We start from the raw sequence: 26,564 nt of genomic DNA on the forward strand, positions 1-26,564 counted from the left end.
TCGAATGGATTAAATTAGATTACATATCTGAAGAGTATAGCACAGTGTCTTGCTAATCAGTAAAGTTACTTTCATCTTTCTTTTATTCATTCTTTACATTTTATCTATTCAGAATGCTTTTTCTTCTAGCACAAGATGGGATAATTTTCTAATGTAGCTAATTTTTTTCTCATATGTCATTTCAAGGCTTTGTATATTACAGATTTATTAGCATGACACCATAGTTATTGCCTGGCATCCCTCTTTGATTATCTTCCTTGGGCTTTTCTCTGGTTGCACTTAATGTCTCTATGTATCTCTCTCCTTGTCTTCATCTGCTCAGCAACCCTGAGAACCTGGCCAAAGTTAACTAAATAAATGTAGTTGCAGAAGAGGGGCAAGAGTTCTGCAATTTGCCAGCTACGTGAACTTCAGCTACACTTGTTTCACATCTGTATTAACTATTTTGTTATTATCCTTAACTTGGACTCCCACCATTTTGGGCCGGAGTTTTCACAACAATCTTTTGGTTGGTTGGCCAGATTCTGGTCAGCCTGCCTTCAAGCCCACTTTTCCTGTAACTCAAGCTAATCCACCAATGCATCCATGCACTCAACTGCCCGAGAAGGTGATGAGGCACTGCAAAGCCTCTTCCTGTGCAACACCTGTTCCCACATTGATTGTATTCCTGCTTGCCTCCAACTCTTGGACTATCTAGCTTTGATCATTCTTTTCCTCCACTTGGATGCCATTCTAAATCACATCACCTGGAAAACTCATCCAGGAGTCAATCCAAGTGCTACCTGTCCTGTGAAGCCTGCCCAGATGCATTTCAGGTACAGTTATTTATATCTATGGCACACGCTAAGGCTTACCAAACTATCACTTGTCCATTTAAATATAGTCTTCAAGAAGAGGAGGCAAATGTCACAAAGCCCTCCACATCAGATTTTAATCTATTTCTTGTACCAACCCCAGATCCCAGCAATATTTTCTTCTCAATAAATATTCCCTGAATAAATATTGGGAGATGTCCATATTTCTTGTATTAGGAATGGAGACTTTTTGTCAAATCCATGTTTCTGTGTTTGGAGTCATTGATTCATGAAACATTTATCAAGTGTCTGTTGTGGGCAAGGATGTTGTCAGTGGCTTCAGTTTCAGTTTTTGGAGGCAAATGGTTTATTGACGGAAGTGGGACAGATAACACAAATAAGAGCAATTTAGAAGGCATGAGAAAATGATGCCAAAATCTGGAGGGAAAAGTTATTTTTTCTTCCTGGGTGAATTGAGGACAGTCTTTCATAGGAAATAACATATACATTTAACCTTGAAGAAAAGGCAAGATTTGGGGAGGAAAGTCATTCTAGGTAGAAGGAACAGAGGTCAAAATGCTCAGATGTGTTTGAAGAATGATGAGCAATCTGCACTGCGTATAACTTAGGGGAGTGGTTGGGGTGAGCAGGGAGGTAATGGATGGAAAAGGTGAGGGTCACATTATTTATTTATTTATTTAGTGGTACGCGGGCCTCTCACTGTTGTGGCCTCTCCCGTTGCGGAGCACAGGCTCCGGACGCGCAGGCTCAGCGGCCACGGCTCACGGACCCAGCCGCTCTGCGGCACGTGGGATCCTCCCGGACTGGGGCAAGAACCCACGTTCCCTGCATCGGCAGGCGGACTCCCAACCACTGCGCCACCAGGGAAGCCCGGGTCACATTATTAAGACATGTGAATACTACAGCCAGAGCCTAAGGAGTCAGAGCTTCTCTCAGTGGGTGATGAAAACTTGGTGATCTTCTCAGTGTATGATAAATGTTTCAGTAATTTCTGGATGCTCACATTTTTAACAGGAACCTTTGTCACACTCTGAACCAGGATGCAAAAGAAGCAGGAAAAACAAATTTTGTTCAGTGCTCCCAAAATAACCTTTTGACCACACAAATAGCATTTAACACATAAAAGACTACATGTCAGGCACCGTCTTAAGTTTTACATGTGTCAACTCATTTATTCCTTAGAAATAAGTATTTTATTGTCCCCTGTTTTACAGATGGAGAAGCTGAGACAACAGAGAAGTTAAGTAAGTACCTCATCCAAACTTCCACAGCAGGCGAGCGATGGAGCTGCCATATGACACAAATTTGCCCTTTGCCACCTAAGATGATAATTAGTGAACAGCGAGGGCACACCTCTTTAAACACTGCTGCTTTAAAATAAGATCAGATGGAATAAAACATACATCATTTTCCCTTTCTTTTTTTATACCTCTTGCTTGAAAACAACTTTTTTTTTTCCTCCTCCTCTAAATAGCACACTTCAGAAGCATCTTGGAAGCCATAGAGACAAGTTAAATTCTGCATGAGCAATTGCTCTACCAAGGGAAAAGTGCCTGCCTGCAATTCTTACAATGCTCTAGCAAGCCATCCTGTGCAGGTAAATGACTCCATAGTGCCAAGGAGCCAAAATACTCCTTCCATGAGACTCTCTTTCTAGAATATGGAAGAGAATTCAATAAGTCTTATCAGCTTATTTCAGAAGACACCTGCTGTTACCTAGTTCATTATATGGTAGCTGACACCAGATTTTAAACACGATAAAACAAAATAATGTATACCATTATTTTTAGTGACAAGCAAACCCTTTCTTGCTTTATTCTTTGATATTAGGCTGCAGGTATGTCTACCACTGCTCGTCTGATTTCAAGACCGTACCTGCTTGTGTATGCTTGGCTTGGACCTAAAGATCAAGTGCTATAATTCAAAGAAACTTGGAACAAAGAACAGGAAGTTTTGCAACAAAGGCAGTATTTACTTTTTATGTTTGTGTTCTTAAGGAAACCATATCATCTCTAAATTTTCTATTTTCAATAGTACTTATTGATGGTGATGCATTTTAGTTCAATGAATGAACCACACAATGAGCAGAGCATTATAACCGTGCTATTCTGCATTGCAGCTTTTCTTTCTTTGTTCACTGTTCACCATTTATTTCTTTAGGGTCTAATACATGCCATTTTCTGCACTATCATGAGATACTTGGGATTGTGAGATATAGACACATTAATGAGATGGTTTCTGCCTTGAAGGAATTTAAATCACCTACACAAAAAAGTCATATGCACGTGCTTTAACATGTTGGAAACTCTGATGGTGTCTCAGAAGAATAACAATGTTTTTGTCTGCTATAGGAGTGGAGGGTTAATAAGGGGAGATTGTCCATGTCTCCTGGAAAGCCAAACATTTAGCCAGGTCAAGATGTGGGAAGGTCTTGAGAACTTTCTCTGAGCACTTGACAGATATGCGATCCGTGTTTATAAAGCCTTCATTTCCCATCATCTCTTTCAATATTGTATTGGCCTCTGTCTCCCTTTCTAACACAGCCCAGCAAATTGAGTCAAGTGTATTCTGCTGAATAAGGACAAGGCTTAAATCAGATGCAAATTTCTTAATGCTTCCTTTCCACTTACACTTGCCATTTATATGCAAATGTAAATCTTTTCTCTGATCTCTTTGCAACACTTTATCCCACAAACTTTGCCCTAACCTGGCCTTAGATAATGGAAAGGTGTGTTTGTTAAATCTAGATCCATACTCAACTGTTTGTCCACTCAGTAACTCAAAAACCAAATGTCTTGGACCATAATTCTTCAGGAGATACCTCTCCATAAAAATGTATATCAGAATCTGGGTGATAATGTAATCATAAACTAAGGTTGTTAGTTAAAGTGCTTAAAGGTAAATTTCCTGGCTGGATTCCCACATCCATGAAAGATGATCATTTAAAAAAATCTCCAGTTTAGCAATCTGATGCCTTTGGCAGAAATGTGCACTGGTGGATCACTACTGAACGGGATTGTTGAGCATGTAAAAAACCCAATCAGGACATTTCACTAATATATGCATCAGCATTGATTTTTCTGTTTTTCTTAAATGCTTATTTCTGATGAAATCTATCCAGCCTGCTCAGAGGATAGAAGCTGAGCTCTGCATTATTCGTGGCAGCTTAGGGTGAAATAAATGCTTGTCTACTACTGTATGGCTCAATGCCCCTGTGTCATAGCTATGCATGCCATAAAAGCAGTGATAAACATGATATATTTTTATGACTCTGAATGCTCTGTGTCAATAAAATATTTTTAACTAGATGAATGCTGCAGTGAACGTGCCTCCTTACTGAAGAACAGAGTCCCCGTGTCCCGGACCTGATTCAGCCCAGATGGCAGAATCATCAATCATCTGTGATGAAATTAGGTGCCTAGTGCTTGTGGCATATGCAGTGTTTTAGTCCTAATGGCCTAAGAGTTGTTTTCCCTGATACACATTGAGAAACGCTTCCCTTTCTTCTCGTTGGGGAAATGGATCACAGCTATAATCGACCAGATGAGCTAAATGAACTTTCCTTATTTGAAATGCCCTGGGATTTCACAAGAGGAAAAGATCCATACATGAGAGAGAAACTGCAGTAAAATTTTCAAAGGTACTTAAATAGGCTGCTTTTAAACTATAATTTAAACGTGGAGGAATCCCTTTACAGAATACTTATACTGACTGAAGACAAGATGTCTTTCAAACTTTGGAGGCATGGCATTATTTATTCTGTAGCAAACAGCAAATAAAAGATGCTGTCAATAGTACTGCTTATAGCTATACAATACTTTATATTTGCTAAAGCATGTCATGTTTAGTCCTTGCAATAACATCTAAAAGAATGAGTTATGTCTTATTCCACTTTAGAGTATATAGAGCTTAAGGAACTCCATAGTAAATAAATAATAGCACTGAGATTAGAGCATGCTAGGACAGGTTAGACCAGAATCCTTATTTCTGTTACCCCGCAATATTTTAGCAGGAGTAGCAATGAGGCTTTCTATCATGGAAGTATTTTGCCTGTAGGACAATTAATAAGAAAGTAAACTTTAAACGGTACTCTAATCAGAGATACTACCATGCCCTTCCCTCTTCACATGTAACAACAAACATCCAGGCATATTTTTTAAATACCTGTTGAGGAAGACATTTTATCTCTATACTTGCAAGTTTCCAAAACAGGTTGAATAAGGGCACTTTGTCTGCATTGGTTATAAAACATGTATGCTTCTTACTTCCCTTTGTCAACTCTCTGCAACTGGGTATTGTTGGGGATTTGATTCGTTTAATTTTGTTCTGTTATCAGTGGAGAGCGTTAAGAGACTATAAAAGGAATTAATATATATTTATTACTATTTATCATCCCTGGTATACAATTCAAGGCCCCGGTCTTGGCACTTAACATGTATGAACAGCTCAGAGTCTCCAAACAACTTCCTAAATTGATCTGCTTTCCAAAAACATCCTCTGATTCACATTTCAGAGGGAAAGGAAATCCTCCAGTTCCCTGGCTTAGTGCTCATCAGCATAAGGCACATGTAGACGCAGCAAATCTCCTCAGATTTGCTGGTATTTACATAGTGATTCGACATGCATTAGAATTTTTAGGGTGGGCACTCTAAAATGTTAGCTCGTTGAGCACATGAACTGGAATCAAATGCATAGTGTTAACATTGCTTTCCTGCTCAATTACATAGCAGCTTGGTTAAAAGTTAAGTTGACACAAATCTGCCAATCCTCATTTTTTATGATAGCCAAATGTCAAGCACATTGCAAGAGAACACTGGCATATGCCAAATCAGTAAGAAATCAATGCTAATAAGGCCTATATGGAGGTCCAGATTATACACTTAGATAAGAATAAAGGAAATTTTGTAAGAAATTGAGGTCAGGGCAGATTTTAGGTTCAGGCTTCTCTGGTTCCTCTTAGATGATATGCTGCTTTCATTCTACTGTGTGATAATATCCTTTTTTTTTTTTTTTTTTTTTTTTTTTTGCGCTATGCGGGCCTCTCACTGCTGTGGCCTCTCCCATTGCGGAGCACAGGCTCCGGACGCGCAGGCCCAGCGGCCATGGCTCACGGGCCCAGTTGCTCCACGGCATGTGGGATCCTCCCGGACCAGGGCACGAACCCGTGTCTCCTGCATCTGCAGGCGGACTCTCAACCACTGCGCCACCAGGGAAGCCCGATAATATCCTTTTTGAAAGTAAGGCAGCCAAGCCACAATAGCATCCATCGCACAAATGTTCCTAAGTTTCTCTACGTTGCAATATATTTAATGCCATTTATAGATGTACTACAATGCACAGTTGTTTTACTTCTTTACGGACACTGGCTTCCAAGTATAGAGGAATGAAATGACTTGACTCAGCCCTCAGACTGACAAAGTGTGTCTGATCAGCAATAAAATCATGGGTTATTAACTACAGAATTTAGAAATTTTTCATTTTTGTTTCCTGATCTTTCACGGTGGCTGGAGTTTTGATACCTGTCACCTGAGTGAGTGTGCCAGGAATGCTCAAAATGTCTTCAAAACAACGGAAACGGGCTTCCCTGGTGGCGCAGTGGTTGAGAATCCGCCGGCCGATGTAGGGGACACGGGTTCGTGCCCCGGTCCGGGAAGATCCCACGTGCCGCGGAGCGGCTGGGCCCGTGAGCCATGGCCGCTGCGCCTGCGCGTCCGGAGCCTGTGCTCCGCAACGGGAGAGGCTACAACAGTGAGAGGCCCGCGTACCACAAAAACCCAACCAAACACAAAAACAGAAACACCATTTCAATTGAAGAGAGAAGTCTTAGGGCATGGCACAGTCGGGGAAGTCCCTAATTACCAATTCGATCAAATCGTTTGATTAATCTGAGACTATATTTTCTCAGATAAGAGAAGCAAAACGTTTAGCACAATGTTTGACACCTGTCAGGATTTTTGGTATTTGATAAACATTCAAGATATGATAGCAATTATCCTAAATTTGTTTTTCTTTATCATCACCTCCATGGAATATTGGCAGAGACTTGGACATTTTTGTCAGAGATCAGGATTCACATACCAGTAATTCTGCAATTACTTGTGTGACTCTAGAAAAATCTCTTGCCATCCCAGAATCTCTGTACTTTAATCTAAAATTTGAGGATAACAGAATTATCTAGGAGCAATATTAAAAAATAAGTGTAAGTACAGTATAGAACACATTAAAAAATCAATAAAAATGGAAGTTATGTTTATTATATAACAATGTATACTTATAAATCTATATTTTGCAAATATAAATAATATAACCTATTTTATGTATGATATGTGCTATAATATATCGATGAAATGTACGTATCATAAATATTATAATATATATTATTATTATTATTCATATTTACGAATGGACAAATTTAATCATGTATTTTTGCCAACAAACTATTACTAGTCTTATTTTAAACTGCAGGGCAATTAGCAAAGCATTTATGGTAGCAGATCTTTACCAAAAATGGAGTAAAGAATAGAGATTTTAAAAACCAGTGATTAATGAGCGTTAACCTCCAATTGAAAAATAAAGAAAAGGACTTTCTGAGGAGTTTAGCCCTGGATCAGCCGTCTTTAGCTACATTCTATTCTCAATTCTACCTCCCTTGTGGATTCAAAAAAAATTTGAATGCTCCTCTATTCAGTTATTAACACGGGAACAGGACTGTAACATTCCTCTCTTATCCTTTGATACACACCTCCATGCAGATCATCAGGTATATTAGAGAAGTGACGATACTATTAACTAATACACTGAGCATTTCTGTAGTGATTTATTCTTTGCAAAATTGAAATTCATTCATTTAGCAAGAACTTCATCAATTTGGTCTCATCTTCCATCCTGTTGATTTATACTAACTGGTGATAAAGATGCTCAGATTCTTTAGTCAGAAAATTTTTGTTTCCCCACAATCTGTAGTAGTAGCCTAGCTTATATTATTTTAATTAATTAATTAATTTCTTTATTTATTAAACATCTTTATTGGAGTATAATTGCTTTACAATGGTGTGTTAGTTTTTGCTTTATAACAAAGTGAATCAATTCTACATATACATATGTTCCCATATCTCTTCCTTCTTGCATCACCCTCTCTCCCACCCTCCCTATCCCACCCCTCTAGGTGGTCACAAAGCACGGAGCTGATCTCCCTGTGCCATGCGGCAGCTTCCCACTAGCTATCTAATTTACATTTGATAGTGTATATATGTCCCTGCCACTCTCTCACTTTGTCACAGCTTACCCTTCCCCCTCCCCATATCCTCAAGTCCATGCTCTAGTAAGTCTGTGTTTTATTCCCGTCCTACCACTAATCTCTTCATGACATTTCTTTTTCCTTAGAGTCATATATATGTGTTAGCATACGGTGTTTGTTTTTCTCCTTCTGACTTACTTCACTCTGTATGACAGACTCCAGGTCCATCCACCTCACAACAAATAACTCAGTTTCATTTCTTTTTATGGCTGAGTAATATTCCATTGTATATATGTGCCACATCCTCTTTATCCATTCATCTGTCGATGGACACTTAGGTTGCTTCCATGTCCTGGCTATTGTAAATAGAGCTGCAATGAACATTGTGGTACATGACTCTTTTTGAATTACGGTTTTCTCAGAGTATATGCCCAGTAGTGGGATTGCTGGGTCGTATGGTAGTTCCATTTTTAGTTTTTTAAGGAACCTCCATACTGTTCTCCATAGTTAGCCTAGCTTATTTTAAACTAAGGTAACACAAAGCCTTTTTGAATTAGGCATGTTTAACTGCAAAAACATTTTAACTAGCTGGTTTTCACTTCTCCCCAATGCTTTCATAATAATAGTAGATAACATAAGCTGGAACATTTCTTCTATGGCAAAGACTTTATAAATTAGGTATATTATAGATGAGGAAACTGAGGCTCAGAAATATTGAACAACTTGCTGAGAATTACTCATCTAGTGAAGATCAGAAGTTAGATTTGAACCCAGGCAATCTCAGTTCAGAGTCTAAGTTAATCATTTTTATAATGTATGATATAACCTTGCTCATCAGTCTCATATCCCCAAAACATAAAAACAAGGTTAAGTAGATTACATAAAATATAGAGCAAATATTTGGGAGACCTGGGATTTAAATTCAAAGATCCTTATTTTTTATATTAAGGATTATTGACTTGGGGATGAAGACAGAATTAATGAGGGATATGATTTTACATAACTGAATTTTCCCACTAGCTATGTAAGCACAAACTTTAGCAATTTCTCACCACCCATATCCCTCGCTCTTGTTTGCCTTGCAAACATATGGAATTGGCAATTAGCAGTTTACAGTCCTGATGTTTCACTTTCGCTGTCATCTGAGCTTTTCCTCAACTTAGTACTGTAAAAATATGCCAAACCTATAACAAGCTTTGAGGGATGGAGCATAGCACTTGGAGAAACAGATGACAGGATGATCAGATCTGGTCTGCATGTGTGTGTTAGCCTGTCTCCATTCTGTTGCAGTAACTTCCCTGGTTCCACAGATTTAAGTTTGTTTATGTAACTTGGCAAAGAACCCTGGCCGCGATAATGTGCCATGTTGTATTCACAAGGAGATGTTGAAGGCTGCATGGATAATTCAGGCACTGGGTAGTTAAGAATTTGGTCTTGCCCAAAGAGAGATCCAGCTATTGCCCTCAGCTTCTAGGAGGTAACATACATCACACTTAATAGAAGTGTATTTGTTAAAGGGGGAGGCTGATGCCAGATCTTAGGGTGCAGCCAGCAGTACCTGATAGTCTTAGGGTGGAGAATGAAAATAACAGAAAGAGCAATCATGTGATTTATGTCATTGAGTAACAATTGACCTTGAAACTGAGTCCAAGTGTGAATGCAATTAATCAGTCAATCATGCATACATAATGAAACCCCAGTAAAAATTATGGACATTAAGTCTTGAGTGAAATTCCCTGGTAGTCAATAAATACTCTCTGAAAATTGTTGCATGTCAATGCTGGGAGGATAATGCATCCTGAACATTTATAACTGGAACCCTCCCAGACTCTGCCCTATGTGTGTCTTCTTTCGGCTGATTTTAATCTGTATCTTTTCCCTGTAATAAGGCATAACTGTGAGTATGATAGCTTTTAGTGTGTTCTGTGAGTCCTTGTAGTGAATTATCAAAAGTAAAAGTCATTTTGGGAACCCTCTAAACTTGCAGTTGGTGTCAGAAGTGAGAGCAGTCTTGGTAACCATGACCTCAAACTTTGCAGTTTAGCTAATTGCAGGTAGATAGATACACAGCTTCGCAGAAAAAGGGGGAGAGAAAGACAGAGAGACAGAGAGACAGAGAGAATCAATATCTGGCTTTGAAATTTTTAAAATTATATCCAAATTTTGGATCTGCTCCATACAATTTAGTGCACCGCAGACAACTTATTTTAACTCCAAGATTTTCCATCTAATCATATGGGGGTTGATACAATACACCTAGTAGAATTGCTGTGAGGATCAAAAGAACCTCTTTACAGGATGTTCCCAGCATGATGTCTGACACCTGCTAGGTGCTTCATAAACATTAGTTTATTGTTCAAAATTCAGGAAAGGCTCTTGGAAGCGACTTAAGGTAAACCTCTACTCTTGGCTGAGCATAGTTATTTCAGACACAATCTCTGAAGATCTATAAGAGAATTCAGGGCAGTGAAAAGATGTTTGAGTTACAGGTAGTAAACAGTTAAATGTGAAACAGCTTCCCCTTCTTACACACTCCCAGATAAATAATTCAGTAGAACTGCTATTGAAAGGGGGAGACTAAGGTTCCACTGACCTGAGTGACCTCGCTGAAGAATCACAAACTACGGAATGGAGGCAGCATTAAGTTCATCATTTATTTTTTCAAAATGTATTTATTAGAATTTTTGATGTGCTAGGCTGAGGAATTACCAGGTAACAGACAAAATTCCTCTTCTCCTAAAATAAACAAGTATATGACATAAATGTAATGTAATAATAATTTCTATGAAGTAAAATAAAACAGGGGAAGAGGATGAAGTGTGAGGAGAGCAGTGTTATTTGATCATAGGTGCTCAGGGAAGACCTTTCAGGAAAGATGACATTTAATCAGAAACCTGAGTGTAGTGAGGGGGGCAGCTTGTCACTATCTGGGGAAGAGTGTTTGAGGCAGGGACATTCTAAGGTCGGACATGCCTGGGCATTTTGGAAGAGCAGCAATTGACCAGCACGGATGTAGTATTTCATTTTACTAAAACTCCTTGGTCAATTTATATATTTTCATTTAATCCTATTTCAATGTAATATTTTTAAACTGGACAAAATATTTCTACAGACCTCTGAAGGAAAATATAACTAAGAAATAAAATTAGAAGGACAATATAGTGAGGTTTCCCCAATGAGTTATTAAAAACTATTATAAAATGGCAGTGAGTAGAATATATAGTGAAGATCTGAGAATCAACAGTCAGACCGGTGTAACAGCAGCAACCTGGAAATGCTCCCTGAGATATGTTAACTAACACCTAATATATAGAAACATTGGAAACCATTAGTAAAGAGATAGATTATTCATGAAATTATATCGGGAGATTTTGCTGATTAGAAAATAAGTAAGTTATGGTCTCCTCATATTCTATGCACCAAAAAATTTTCTACATGAGTTAATCTTAAATATAAGATTTCACTCTATCAAAATGAGAAGAAATCGTGGGTTAGTACTAGGACAATCTTGGGATAGAAAATAGCTTGCAATATATTTAGTTAAAATATAAATTAAAAGAATACGTACATTAAAATACAACAAATCCCTCTCCAAAATTACCTGTAATGAATGTTTTTTAATCAAATCAGAAAAAAATAGTTGAAGAGAAACGCCTACAGTGGACATTTTTCTGGTATCTCAGCATTTCCCTGTATTTTTCAATTTCATGTATGATCTAACCATAAGCTTGTTGATGTCATCTGAAATTTGCTTTTTGACCTAAAAATTAAAAGTTTTAGTCATCATAATTCTTAAACTTAACATTATGTGCAATCAACCATGTCCAAATAATGTTTTAAAATTATGCTTCCCTGTACAAGAAACAGAAGAATTTAAACAGGCCTCAGAAAAGAATCATCTTGCTTGGACACCTGTATAAATCCTTTATGAACTGTACACACTGTCCATCATAATATTTCTGAAGACCATAGTAGAATCCCCGTCCATGGAAAGAGACACTTGAGAACATTTGGATCCCACTTTGAAAGTAGGATGTTTTATTTTCCCCTCCGTTTCACTCGCAATTAGAAACATATGGAATGTTTTATTTGCAGCCTACGAAAACAAATCAAACAGGCGGTCCTGCGTTGGAAAGCATTTATTCTTCCTGTGTCTCAGAAGTCTAGCTCTCTGTCCACATTCCCAAGCCCGTCACTTTCTCTCTGCCGTCATCAAGGTTAATGGCCACTTCCATGTCCTCTGCTGCTGCTTCCACTCTGGGTGGTGTTATCAGGGCTGGTTTCATTTACCCTCATGATGTTAATTCTTTTGTTTTCCTCTGCTTCTTGGAAATGTGTTGTTTCACCTGCTTATTGCCACTTGCTCTGTCAGGATTACTGCTTGGTGTTTGTTTTTCCAGTGAGGTCCCTCATCTTTCCTTAAGTCCCTTGGTTCTGTACCCAAAGGTGTTGTCTGGTCAGGGGCGCCTCATTCCTACAGGATTTTGATGATGTGCCTGGAAGCAGGCGAATGAGGCTGCAGCCTCTGCCCACCCCTAGGTATCTCTCCTGACTCACACATAGCAAAGGAGGTGCTGAAAGGGATGTTAACGACCTTGCTACATCAGATACAGATTTCGCCCACTCTCCAAAAGTAGAACATTCCTATGAAACTTTTCATAATCTGAAATGCCGTAAAGCAAAGAAGCCATTATCTTACGACACATCTTGCTAAGGGAGGCACAAAAAAATTCAGATAAAGCACAGATGCCCTCAGACACAGTTCAGAGTTTTGGTGGCTTGATGCTGAGATGCTGAATGTCGTTACCAGGGAAGGAACTTGGTGGTGCCCCCTTACTGCTCAGGGTGCTGCTGCCTCTTTGAGGGCTCCCTGCAAAACCAACACTGAACACATCTTTTTGCTTTCCACCTTTTTTCGTAAAAGTGAAAATCCTCTTCAGATTTCTTGTGGTTAGTGAAGAACAGGTCTTTTGTAAAAGTGAAGTGGTGTAAAGTGATCTTTCGTCAATACAGGGATACTTGTAGTAGTTTCATCTTTCACTCTTGGACTAGTATTTTCTGCAGTAGGGCATCATGATTGAGTGGAATCGGAAGACAGAGGTGGCTTTTTAGAATTAGACACAGAATTTGTTGTTTTCGGCTAGTGGGTTAAATCTAATTACTAATTTTTGACATGTTTTAGAGCTCGAAATCTCTTTTATAGCTGCATTACTTAGCTGTTCAACAATATTTGAATAAGCTAAACTTTGAGAATAACCTTGGCTTTCTCCCATTCCTCCTGGGACCACTTCTCTGGGACCACTTCACTTCTACCTGAAGAATGTTAAAGAACTCCTATCAACAATCCTTTAACTCCCTTCTCCATCTTAAGGATCTTATAACAACCCCAAAATATGTTCTTTGAAGGTAAAAAATGGTGCTGATGAACCACACAAAGCTGAATAACGAGTGTATTTGTGAGATTAATTAATTACAGCATGAAATATCAGCATTTTTAGTCAAGGACTATATCTAGCTTGAAATACTGGCACATTGGATGTGCAGAACAAAAAAAATGCTTAATAAAATAATACCTTCACAGTGTGGAAGTGATGTATAAGTGACCTGATCCAATAAAAAATCTATAGGTGTTTGTTTTGTAGACCACAGACAGAAAATCCAATGACTTGCAAAGTATTAAAAAGTAGAAGTAATCACATGTAGGCATGAGTATAAAGTTGCAATACACAAGTAAGTATCAGGGGATATGGATGCCTAAGGAGGGCTTTCTCTATGACACTGAAATTTCATTGCCTTGGGGAACTTTCGGTTTTATGACCAAACCCATTCATGCAGGTGTCAGAGGTGAGAAATTGTGGGGTGGAGTATGGCTTGAAGCCCTTTGTAGCCCATTCTTATGGACTAAGTCACTGGTCTTGCTTCATATCCTTGCCTTCTATGGTGCTTATAGAGAATGCTGACTGATTTTTTTTTTTTCTCAGCACAAAAAGTTTTAATTTTTTCCAAACAAAATTTTCAAGTGGCAAATGAACAGAAATTCAAAAGTTGCAAATTTGCAGCTGTAGTCTGTGGAGAGAGGAAAACTGTATCCATCGAATCTGCAAAATGTACCAGAATGTAGAAAAATCAATTGATTGGCAGCTGTGGATATTTACATCTCTTTAATTGCTTAAAATCAGCGAGTTGGGAGCTTGCACTAGACTTGGCAGCAATTCATGTTGAGGACGGTTCCTCTTTCAGTAGGACGAGAAGGCTGAAATGTGGATGATACCTTGTTAAAAAAAAAAAAAAAAAAAAAGGAAGGAAAAGAAACTAGGGAAGATAATAGAGAAGTTACAACCAGAGAAGCTGGAAGAAGTTCAGTGTCATAATCTCAGGGAAATGAAGAGAGGAGGAAGTTCAAGGAAGTCTAGAATTGTTACCTTCAAAGGCAGATAAGTTAAATATCCTAGACTTATAGAAGCTAATATATTTTTAAAAATCACAGTTAGAAAAACCTCAGCATTATATAACTGGGAATAGAATTTTAATAGAAGGGAGTTATATTACTGGGAATTTATCCAAACAAAATACACTTGATACACTAAGCAGGTTGTTAATTTATCAACAAAGTAGGCCATGCTGGGATAATTAAGTATTACGAGCCATTTTTCATTTTCTTGTCTTTCTAAGACATCCAGTTAGTGACTTTACTTTTCTTAAATAATATTCCATAAAAAATCAACAACAGAAACACTGTTGATAATGTAATTATGTGATCAGTGATAAGATTTCTGTGATTCTCTTTGTGCGTGTGCATGTGGGAGTGTATATTTTTGTGGTGTGAGTGAGACAATTCATTCTGTATCCACTCAAGAAACTTTGTGTAGACAATTACTCTGAACCAGACTCAGAAGAAAAAGACTCAGCTTGAAATTCAGAGATACATCTAATAACGTTAGATATAGTATCAGTGAGAGTTCCATACAGGGACAGAAATTTTTCTTGGCTTCATATTTCATTATTTCTAGAAGACATGTATTTCCACTTTCGTTATCTCTGAAATATCAAAACATCTTAAAATTGATGACATATTATAGTTTAATTGTATGCTTTCAAAATCCAGGGAGGTGAAGGTCATGGAGAACTGCTTCTAATTCTAAAAATATAGGAATTATTGGAACCACAGAAAGCTACATCTGTTGATTCTCAGCTGCCTATAATACCGAAGGTGTCTTAACTAGAAGTCAAGTAAAAACCTCATGTTTGCCATTGCCCATGTGTCTACCTATTGCCACAGGGGGAAATAGTTTCTTTTTTTCCATCTTTAACATTTCATAGGATGTCTCTCATTGGTGGAATTTAAATAGAACTCTGTTGGCCAGAGAATCTGCTAGATAGTTTAAAGGCTTTTAGCTCCTCTATTACAGGGAATAACTTAAAGGGCAGAGAGAGTGCTGGGAATCTCTGTACAGACACATAAAATAAAGAGTAAAGCACTTCAGCAAAGTTAAGGGATAATATTTGGATTCGAAATTGCAAGGTACTAAAGGCAAATTGAAGTTTGCAAATTTACTAGTTTGTAAATGAATTTCAAATTTTTAGATTCTAAAGTAGATATAATTAGCAAATTATATTAATGAGGAAGTTGAAGTTATGAAAGGTTAATGTTTCCAAGATTCCATATATACCAAGTGTTACAGTCAAGATTGAATCCAGATTTTGAAAGGTCAAAACCCATGATTTTCCCCCTATACCATGTTACTTCCCACTAGAAAGCCAAGGAAATAATGTTGCCACATAGAAGATATATATTCAATATAATACAGAGTGAAACCTATCATTACAGGAATGATTACAAAGGGAGCATGTAGAATTATTTTCTCTTATTGCCTTAGAATAGGAAAGATTGCAGGGATCACAAATTGTCTCTACATGCCGCTGAGGTCTGGTGTATGTTGCAAAAAATAAATCATTTTTTTTAATAAAAAATATTTAAACAATATGTAGATTTCTCTGTCTCCACCACTTTTTTGTAACATCTAAATCTTCAGTTTAAAACATTTTAATATTCTAAACTATGTATCTTCTTAAATCAAGGTGGGCTTTTTATCATAGTACATGTATTTTTCTACTGTATTGCCAGTTCTATCCTGTTTTGATTATTATGTATTGCTATGGTAGTTAATATTCTAAATTCCTTTCATTAGTTTTGTTTTCCAAATTGTCAGATACATATTTACTTATTTTTATCATTTTGGTTAAGTATAGAAAATTGCCACGTCCTACTTCCAAAAACACCATTGAAATTTTTGCTCAGACTCCTTTATTGTCTAAATTAAGTTAAATTCTCAGTTGGAATCATTCCTCCAGGGGTTCTTCATATTTTCTTTGTTTATTAAGGTCTTTTGCTGTGTCCTTCAGTAATGCTCTGTAGATTTTCTCATAATGGTTTTCCGAACTTTCATTTTGGGTTTATTCCTAAGTATTTTGTGATATGGTTAGTATTGACAATAGCATTTATTTTCCATTAAGCTTTCTGTTTTTTTCTTGCTAGAATAAGAAAATATTAATTTTTAAAACTGTTTATCACTATTTACCCAAATATTCCAACCCATTTTAATAGTTTGTTTTTGTCTCATTTTACAATTATATAACCTATAGTTAGTTATAATTGTCCTATTTTTTAATTTTATTGATACACTTCTTCCTTTCCTCTTCCTCTTCCTTTTCTTCCTCTATCTCATCTCCCTCCTCCTCTTTCCCTCCTCCTGTTTTTCCTTTTCCTATTCTTCCTTCTCCTTCCCCCCTTCCTCCCTTCCTCCCCTCTTTCTTACCTTCTTCCTCCTTCTCCTATGACAGTTACTAGAACTTCCAGAGCATTGATAGGTAGTAATGATAGAAAGTGACAGAACTAATAAAAGCCTTGCCTCTGATTCTATTGTTAGTGGCTGTAGCTCCATTCAGTTGCCAATTCTACTCCACTGCTCCCCTACGCCTGGAATGTACTTGTTCCCACAAGTGCACAGCTAGGTTCTTCACCTCTTTGTGGGTCTTTATTCAAAGCTCACCCTCCATTACAGTGAAAACTCCATGAAAGACAGGGACTGTCTGTCTTGACTCTTCTCTGTTTACTCACATCCTATGTGGAGCTTAACAAATATTTGTTGAATCAAAATCGATGAGTCATTGAGAGTAGTGTTAGTTGGTGGCTTGAGACAGCTATCCTTCATTTTGTTAAAGAAATGCATTGTATTCCTCATTTGCTAAGACTTTGCTTGGGCTTGAATTTTGAGTTTTACTAAACATTTTACAATCTCATGAAATGATAAAATTATTATTTTTTTTTTACTTTTGATCTAATGATGTAAGACTTATATTATTAGATTTTCTAATATTAAACAACCCTTGCATTCTTGTCATAAACATTGTTTGCAGTGTGTTATTTTTAATATCATGATGAATTTGATTTGCTAGTATTTTATTTAGATTTCATATCTAAACTCAAAAGTGATAGTTTTCTATAGTTTTATTTTTGTGACCTGTCTGTTAGGTATAGGTATCAGGGTTATGGGACGTTTTTCACATATGTTTTCTTAATTTTGTATTGAAATTTATAACCACATTTTTCTAAATTCTATGTTTAACTAATTTTATTACTTACCACTTGCTATTTTATACAAACATTTGGATAGTAGCTGTTCTATTCATCTATTATTAAGGGGAAGTTACTAAAATCTGCAGGCTGCTCTGTCCCTCTTGCCAGAATGTTACATGTAAGGTCTATTTTCTGCATTTCCTTGTCATTCACTCAATCTCAACCTAAGAATGACTTCACTGGTTATTTTTTTCTCACAAAACTCTCTGCCAGTGTCTTCTATCCTTTAGGATGGAAAAGGAGTTTGAAACCATTCTATGATTTTATCTACATAGAAGCAGATCTTTCTGCCTGCATGTATTTTGAATTTTTTTTGTCTTTGAAATTTATCTTTTGAAATTTCAGTTTTCCTGGTAAATCAAAACTCCTGTTTTACATCATAGGGTTATGATTGCTCAGTTGTTAATATCATTTAGTTAAGTTTTCTTCCATTTTTTATATTGTTTCTGTTCTGTGAGTTTTGCTGTAGTTTTATGGGAGTGTTCTTTGGCCATGTCATTTCCTACTCATAGCATCCATTGACTTCCTTTTTTACTCAAAGCAAAAGCTAGGGCTTAGTTTTGCCCTCCAAGGCATGGATGATGTTTCTTCCTTGCTTCTTTGAACCATCTTCTATTTATCTTTATCTTGTCTCACTCCTGCCTCAGCGACATGGCACTTGTCCTTCCCTGTTCTTGGAAAGTTCTCACCACAAAACAAATGTACAATTAGATTCCTCATCTCCTTGAGGGTTTTGGTTCCCAACTCACCCTCTCATAAATCCAGGCTTCCTCCAATTTTAATCTCTAATTAACATTTTGTGTTCTCATTGCCTGATTTCCTTTTTTTTTTTCTTATCATTACATGAAATGCTTTACATTTCATTTATACATCTTGTTTATTGTTGGTTTCTTTCATAAAATATAAGCATCACAAGGGCAGAACTTCTATTGTTTTGTTCACTCCCACAACCCCAGTTGCCAGAGCAGGGAGGGGCACATAGCAGGTGTCGACCGAAAAAAAAATTCACAGTGTGAGAGTTGTGAGTTAAGTTTTATTTGGGGCAAAATGACGACTGTAGCCCAGGAGACAGCATCTCAGATAGCTCTGTGGAACTGCTCTGAGGAGGTAAGTGGTGGTGGTCAGTACACATGTGATTTTAGTGAAGGGGGCATGTTCAATGAAGCAGAGGCGGAGGCTTATGGTTAGTCACAAGGAGCAGATGTCTCCATTAATGATATTAGTGCCTTTATAATTATGAGAAGATGCAAGAAGTTGGGCTCATCAAATCTTAGTGCCAGATGGTGAGTGCCAATTTTTAGTTGGCATAGGGACTCAATAAATCTCTATAGAATGAGTAAATAATGTGATTTGATAACAAAATGGCAATAATATAATTAATTACTTTGGGAGCACAATTTGCAATATCCAGAATACTCTTGGAATTTCCATCTGGAACTATCACTAAGGTGAGCACCTACTACTGTGGAAAGGGAGATGGGCATCCTTTGCATCAATGATGCTGATCGTAGTAGCTCTAATGCTACAGGATAAGAAAAGCTAATATTCTTTTGCAGAGCTATTCCCATCCAGTACTGTGTTTACTTACTGATGTTTATGTTTTATAGCAATACTCCTAGATCTGACTTCCAAGCAGCATCCCTGTTAATGTCCATTCTGATTGACTGTTTAGTATTTTGAATGCCAGCTCTGCTTAGAGATTTAGAAATCCTTTCATTGGAATTATTTTAAGGAAAATAACTGTTGTTGCCAGTCTGTAATGTTTTAGTGCCTCACTTCTTTTTTTATCCATTGAAGTAATTATTTTATATCTTGATTTGTGATAAAGCAGTTTCTTAGAAATTCAACAATAATGTTAGGTAGAACACCCTGTAACCTCTCGTGGATTTCATTGGCAATTTCACGTTCATGCTTTTCCTCTGCCCTAGAATGGTCTTCCCTGTATCTTGCATGGTGGAGTTTTTCTTGACATTTACTTCTTGGATCAAATGTTCCCATTACAGAGAGGCAACCCCTGTCCAGACCACCTAAAGTAACCCATCACGATGTTCTCTGTCACTTGATCATTTTTCTCTCCATGGCACATGTGGTTACCTGAAGTTATGTATTGTGCATTTATTCATGTATACATATATTTAATTGTCTGTCTGCTCCTTTATTTGATTATAAGTTTAATGATGGCAAGACCTTGTCTGTCTTTTTCAGTACTGTATCCCCAGCACATAAAACAGTGCCTGGCACATATTAGACATTCAATAAGTATTTTGTTAATCAAATGAATTAATGTTGATCTCCTAAAGTAGATTGACAGTTAGGTTCTCTGATATTAGCACTGAATCATGAGAAAGGTACTACAGATAATAAAAAGAGAAAACATAAGAGAATAGCTCTCCAGACACAAACTAAAATTAAAGGCTAGGCCAGTTGCCTTGTGTGTTATTTTATTGTATGTGGCATCTGGAAGCTGCTCTTATTAGTTCTATATTCATACTGTCAACAAGCTACTGCCACATCCATTGTAAGTGATGCATTTATGTACCAAGGCAAGAGAGTTTCTTCAGATTTTTTTTTTTTTCTCTTGTAAAGCACTCGAAAATACAATTCTAAAAGACAAAATGTCTGGAGGAGGATAGGTGTGAGAATTACGTGATTCACACCAGAAACTTACATAAGGATTGCATCTGGTCTTAACATAAAGTGGTCGTTGAATTTTGGAAGATTGAAATAATGTTATTTGGCTGAGCTATAGGTGTACTTTCAAGGGTATTATATGATTTGGTTTTAACAGAAAAAGAAACCATTTAACTAAATTTTTATTTACCTTAGCACTAGTCTCAAATATCATCTACAGATTTTACGTTTAGAGGTATACCACATATATTCAGTATTTCTATGGCAAAAATAAGCTCTGCATCATTCATTCATTCAATAAATATTTTCAAGCAAAAAATACATGCCAGGCACTGTGCTAGGTTCTGGGAATAAACAGAAAGCAGTCTCTGTCCTCTGGTATTCAACATCTACTACAAAAAAGTCAATTTGCCCAGTGGTGGGAGTAATGTGAAGTTATAGCATTATCAAGTGTCACTGTGAAAAATTAAAATATCATAAACCATGGGATTAAACATGCGACTGTTACGCAGTAGACATACAAGTAAAGATCAGCAAAACTTGCACGTGTGTGTGTGGGAGTGGAGGTTTGTGTTTGAGGTCTGTGTATGGATTGGTTTACAATATAGTTGGAAAAAGAAGGAAAATGCAGACAAATAATAGGAAGGCTAGGCCTTCAGTGTTATCTATGCTTCTATGATAATTGATCCAGACATTCAGAAGAAGAAGATCACTAAAGTCTGCTCCAATTGTACAGCCTTATGCAATTTAAAATAAGCTTTGAGGGATCAATAGGGTTAAATAAATACAAAAAAGAAGGAGCTGTGTCAGGGTAGACCAGATGAGCATGACTTGGTGGGGACTCAACTCACCTTTAAGGTCTCTTGCAATTTGGAAATCCAATCACTCTCTTTGGGATTACAAAGAAAAGGTACAGCTAGAAAAATTAGGAAAGGCCAAGAATAGTTTTCTAGGCAGTGGATTTTAAAACGTAATCCCTAAACCTGCAGCATCAACACCACCTGGGATTTGTTAGAAAGGCAAGTTCTCAGACCCCATTCCGGAACTACTAAATTAGAAACTCTGTGTAGGTCCCAGCATCCTATGTTTTAACAAGTCTCCCTGGTGATTCTGAGGAACACTCAAGCTTGAGAACCACTGTTCAAGGTCATGGATGTGTAAACAATTTTAAAAAAATAAAAGCAAAGTTAAGGATCAGCTATGGCTGAGATTTGGGGTGGCTATCAAGTCACTTGCCATAGATTCACAAATGAATCCTGATGAGGTATTTTTGCAGGCTTGGGCGAGGAGGACCCGAGGTGACCAGGTCACCTGAGGAGCTTATACTGACTTCTTGATCCATGTATTTGGTCTATACTTTCCCTCTTTTCCTCTGTGTCATGCTGTTCCCTCCCTCTGGATACCCTTTCTCTCTGTCTCTGTTTATGAAGTCTACCCATTTTTTAAGTATTAAAAAGATTCCTTTCTCCTGAAAATTTTTTCATACCAGTAATATCTGTGTAACTTGTTTGCCAGTTTTTATTTAATTTAGTGTTTAAACTTTTTTTAAATTGAAGAATACAATAACATGCCAATATCTCACATGTATAGCTTGAGGGTATTTTTAAAAAATACTGTATACACCTATGGAAGTGCATTTTATCAAAGAACAAAACATTGCCAGCCCCTAGAAGTCCCCTGACGCTCCATTCCAGTCACTAGATACCCTCAAAGTGAAAGTACCAACTATCTTCATTTCTAATAGCACATAGTAGTTTTGGCAACTCTTATCTATAATTTTTCAATTTGTTTGTATTTCATCCAACCAAGTTGTTTGGGTATAGAGCCTTGAAAATCTTTTTAGGTTGCTGAAGTATCATTTCTAATAGCAACATTAAATCATCATCATTGAAATATCACTTCTATTAACATACTATGTCTGGAAAACCTCTGGAAGAATCCATGCTCTTGGAGATTGCAAGCTGGGAAAGAAAGGTATCATCATATTATGTACTATAATCAGAACTATGCAAACCTGCTTACCAACAAGGCTTCTAAAAGTCTTTCTCCAATCATCCTTGTTCTCTGACACCTAACCTAGCTACCCCTTTCCTTTGAATCAAATAGCCTGAGATAAATCCTTCGTTTCAAAACACCACCCTCCTCTATCACCACTGTCCCTTCCTCTTAGCATCACCTCCTTGACATGTCCTGCCCCCCTTTCCACTACACTTGGTAACCTTTCCTGGGATGAAGGACGTATTCATTTTTCAGCTCTAGAGCACTGGCTTACCCTCTTCAGAAATGATTACTAGTGCATTTATTTCCTCTTTGGTATTCATCCATTAGACACTAAAATGTAAGCTCCAGGAGAGCAGGATTCCTGTCTTGTTTATCATTGTCCCCATAGCAACCATATGACTTGACACATAATTGATGCCCAACAAATGTTCATTTGAAATAGAGTAATAAAGTATTAAAGCAACAAATATTTCAAATGAGAGCTTTTTGAATCTGAAATGTCTTGGCTCTACCAATGACTAATCACATGTCCAGTCAAATCATTAATTTCCCTGTGCCTCAGTATCACCCTTTGTAAGGTTGGGACTGCAGAGGTTATCAAAGGTCTTGAACTCAATGGTGAGCACAAAGGAAACAGGTGAAGATGAGGGCTATGGCAAACAGGCCAGCCGAGGAGCTGCCTCCACTAAGCTCCAGTAGCTTATTATGAAGGGAAAACAAGCATCTAATATTGCTTCAGATTCTAGTATTTCTAGAGATGCTCAAACTCCAGATTTTTCTTCAGTGAAACTCTCATGAAATGTTCACAATGAATTCTATTAAGAAACTGAAAACACCCTTAGCTGAGAGGTACCCACAGTGTAACTCTTTGTTCTTGGGGTTAGGGAAGCACTAGCAATAATCCAACCCATTGATCATTTTTATCTTTCTAACCAAAGCTTCATCTTAGGATACAATTCATCGTATTTCTCAAGATTTCTTAAACATCAGAATAGACTTGGAAAGTGAATATTTTCTATCTCTGAAAGAGTGGGAGTAACAATCTTTCTTTCAAAACTGTCTTTCCTTCCTGTGTATATACTTCCATAAAATGGCACTTTGATGTCAGACCATTTTGATATATGTTTTGATAGCAAAGTGGCCATATGACTCAAATTTCAAGGACCACTGCCTTTTCCTAGAATTTCATAAAATAAATCAATGTCTAGATATGAGTATATATACATAGAAGTAAAATTTCTTATACATTTAAATTTAATTAGTAATATGACACTTAGAAAAGAAGCTAACCAATGAAAAATTGAAAACAAATTATATATTAAGCAATAACATCAATAGGGGAGTGACGGAGCAAACTAACCTACTTGACAAAATATTAACATGTTCAAAAATGACTAAATCTTTTACAAAGATGAGAAGATAAATCAATTCTAATGTCAAATAAAGAGCAAAATAGTATAAGACATTTGGAATATGAAGCTAATTTTTTTAAAAAGTTGCTGAATTAAAAAAATACTGATATAAAAATTAAGTATGGATGGGTTAGGGAGGAAAATTATCAATGATCTTTTTTCTCAGTTTTCTGGATAGTGACTCTATCACTTAAACTTTTTGCACACATCTGTATATTTGTAAGTGTATATGTATTATATTCTCTGCCAAATTTATTGCATAATATAGAACACATTTATTAATGGAACAAAATGAAAACCAGTCATAATATCAAACTGCATCTTATCCTGCTATGTTCATGATTTTTATCCTGAGTTTGATTCTCAACTCTGCTTCACTTTGCCCATATGCTTGCCTTTTTTGCAAATTCAGATGAAGGAAGATTTAAAATGAGACCAGACGCTAATTTCCTGAGCATCTTCTCTTAGACAAATAGCCAGATGCTCCCTCAGGGGGGGAACACGAGCTGAGCTGTAGTAGTTAACACAGAGATTAGAAGAAACACCTAACAAAACACCTGCAGGAGCATGTAAGGATGAAACTGTCTCTGGAGGAAGCCCCCAGGGCATGCTCAGGCCCTCAATCAGGATATCTTAGGTCAGCGCATCTGTGCAGTGTGCACTTGACACCCTGAGAAAACAGGCTCAGAAAGAAATGTCAGGGTCGGTCCAGAGAACTCATTTGTTGGCACGGCTTTGTTGCAGTGTTCCATGGAGGACAGGATAAAACTACATTGCTCAGAAGTCCTATTTAGAGTTTAAAACACATTTAAGAATTAATATATCATGTTTGATAAGTTTCTACACTCTCAGACTCATTCAAATATGAAAGAAAGGGCATGTATTCCTGGAAAACTGTTTCTATTTTTAGATCATCAGTAAGGTAGATTCAAGGATGGGAGAAGAGATAGATTCATGGATGAGAGAGAGAGAGAGAAATAGAAGCTGCTTGACGATGTCAATTGCTAAGCACATAAAAATATCTGAGACTTTAATGACAAAGCCAACGTCTCATGGGAAGATCATTTGAGAGAGTATTCCAGGAAGAGGGAATGCAGTCCAGCATCATAAAGTAGGAATGGGCTGGCAGATATTAAAACCTGACAACATTGTGTGAGGATCTAGTAGGTGTAGGGTTAGGCCTGGAGGAGATGGTCCTGAAGAGGGAGACAGGAGAAAAGTCATGCAGGGCCTTTTAATCCAGGTTGAAAGGTATTTTCTTAAATGCCTAGGAAGCCATTGAAGGTTTTCACACTGGGGAGCTGGGGTGATCTTATTGCCAGTTTTTAAAGATCACTCTGGCTTATGATGACATACTTTTCAATATTTTCCATTTATGGTCTTGCCTTTGAACATCTAGTCTATAATCCAAACCAGCAGACACAAAATGGTGACATGATTAGGAAAAGGCTGTCTTTATAGTACCCATTCTGGACCAACCTGTTGCTTTTATGTGCACATTATCATTGTTTCTGAGCCGTAATGGGCCCCAAATTGGAGGCAGCATTCCACCTGAGTCATCATCCAAACCACTTTATGAAGCCTTCGTCTAAATAAGTCTCTAGACGCTCATTCAATTACTCACAAGGCCTGATTTTCTTAGCTTACAAGGAACATCAAAATCATAGGCTCGGATGCTCCTATTAAGACCAGTCTGAGTGATTCTGTTTTCACAAATAGTCACCAAGAATCCTTCCACACATTAAATGTAACAAATATGACAATGATACACACAGTTTTGTAACTCAGTGAAGTTTTTTTTTTTTTTTTTTTTTTTTTTTTTCACTTAGTTCTATCCTAGCCCTTCAGTGTCTTGGTGAAAGGCAAATATCAGCATTTTTGCCAGACTCACATTATTTCAAGCAGAAAAAAACGGCCATAAAGGCCAAAATAAGTCTTGGGGGAAACACATGTGTATATGTATATATATATATATATATATATATATATATATATATATATATATATATATATATATACATATATATATATATATACATTTTTTTTTCTTAAACTAAACTACTACAATATCAAACCTAATTCGTGTACACATGTTCTCAGCTCTCCTCGTCCCAAAGCTCATAGCTGGAGAATACTCTTTCTCCTCAATTTCCCAGACATTTAAGGATAGTCTGATCCTTGCCAGAGAAGTTTTTGGACTTTTATGATGGAGAAATGGAGAATGGGTAGATGGAGGGGCAGAGTAGATAAGGGGAAATTGAAGGGCTTAGCAAGATACAGGTTAAGTTGGTTTAAGTGGGAGAAGGGAGAAAATGTAAGAGGTTTTTCAGCTGAGGGTTCAGGGAGCAAGCTGGGGGAATGTGCTGAGTGATGAGAGGGTCTGGGGGAAGGTGCAGAGACAGACAGGAGAGAAGGAGGTTTTTAAAAAGTGGGCTGGAAATGATGATTTTGATAATACAAGTACTTGACTGATTGGATCAGTGATTCCAAAGCGTACAAATACCAGTACCTTTTTTTTTTACTCATTTGGTAAGAAAGAAGGTAAAGGACAAAAAGTAAAGAAAGGGAGACCTATGGAGGGAAGGAGATAAAAATAAGGGAGGTAAATAGTCACACATTTTAACAGTTAAGGATTTCATCTCTTAACTTTTCAAACTCTTTTTCTGCACAGAGGTCTTCTTCTAAGATGTGAAAGAAGCCATTTGTTTTTCCTCAGTGATATCCAGTAGTTCGTTGGGTCTGTAAACAAGACACAGCTACCCGGCATGGAACTCCAACGTGCTTAGGAGTCTGGACTAAACCTACTTGCTATTCCAGGTTTATCTCCCTTC

This window comes from Kogia breviceps, chromosome 3, assembly GCF_026419965.1.
Source record: "Kogia breviceps isolate mKogBre1 chromosome 3, mKogBre1 haplotype 1, whole genome shotgun sequence".
Lineage (NCBI taxonomy): Eukaryota > Metazoa > Chordata > Mammalia > Artiodactyla > Physeteridae > Kogia > Kogia breviceps.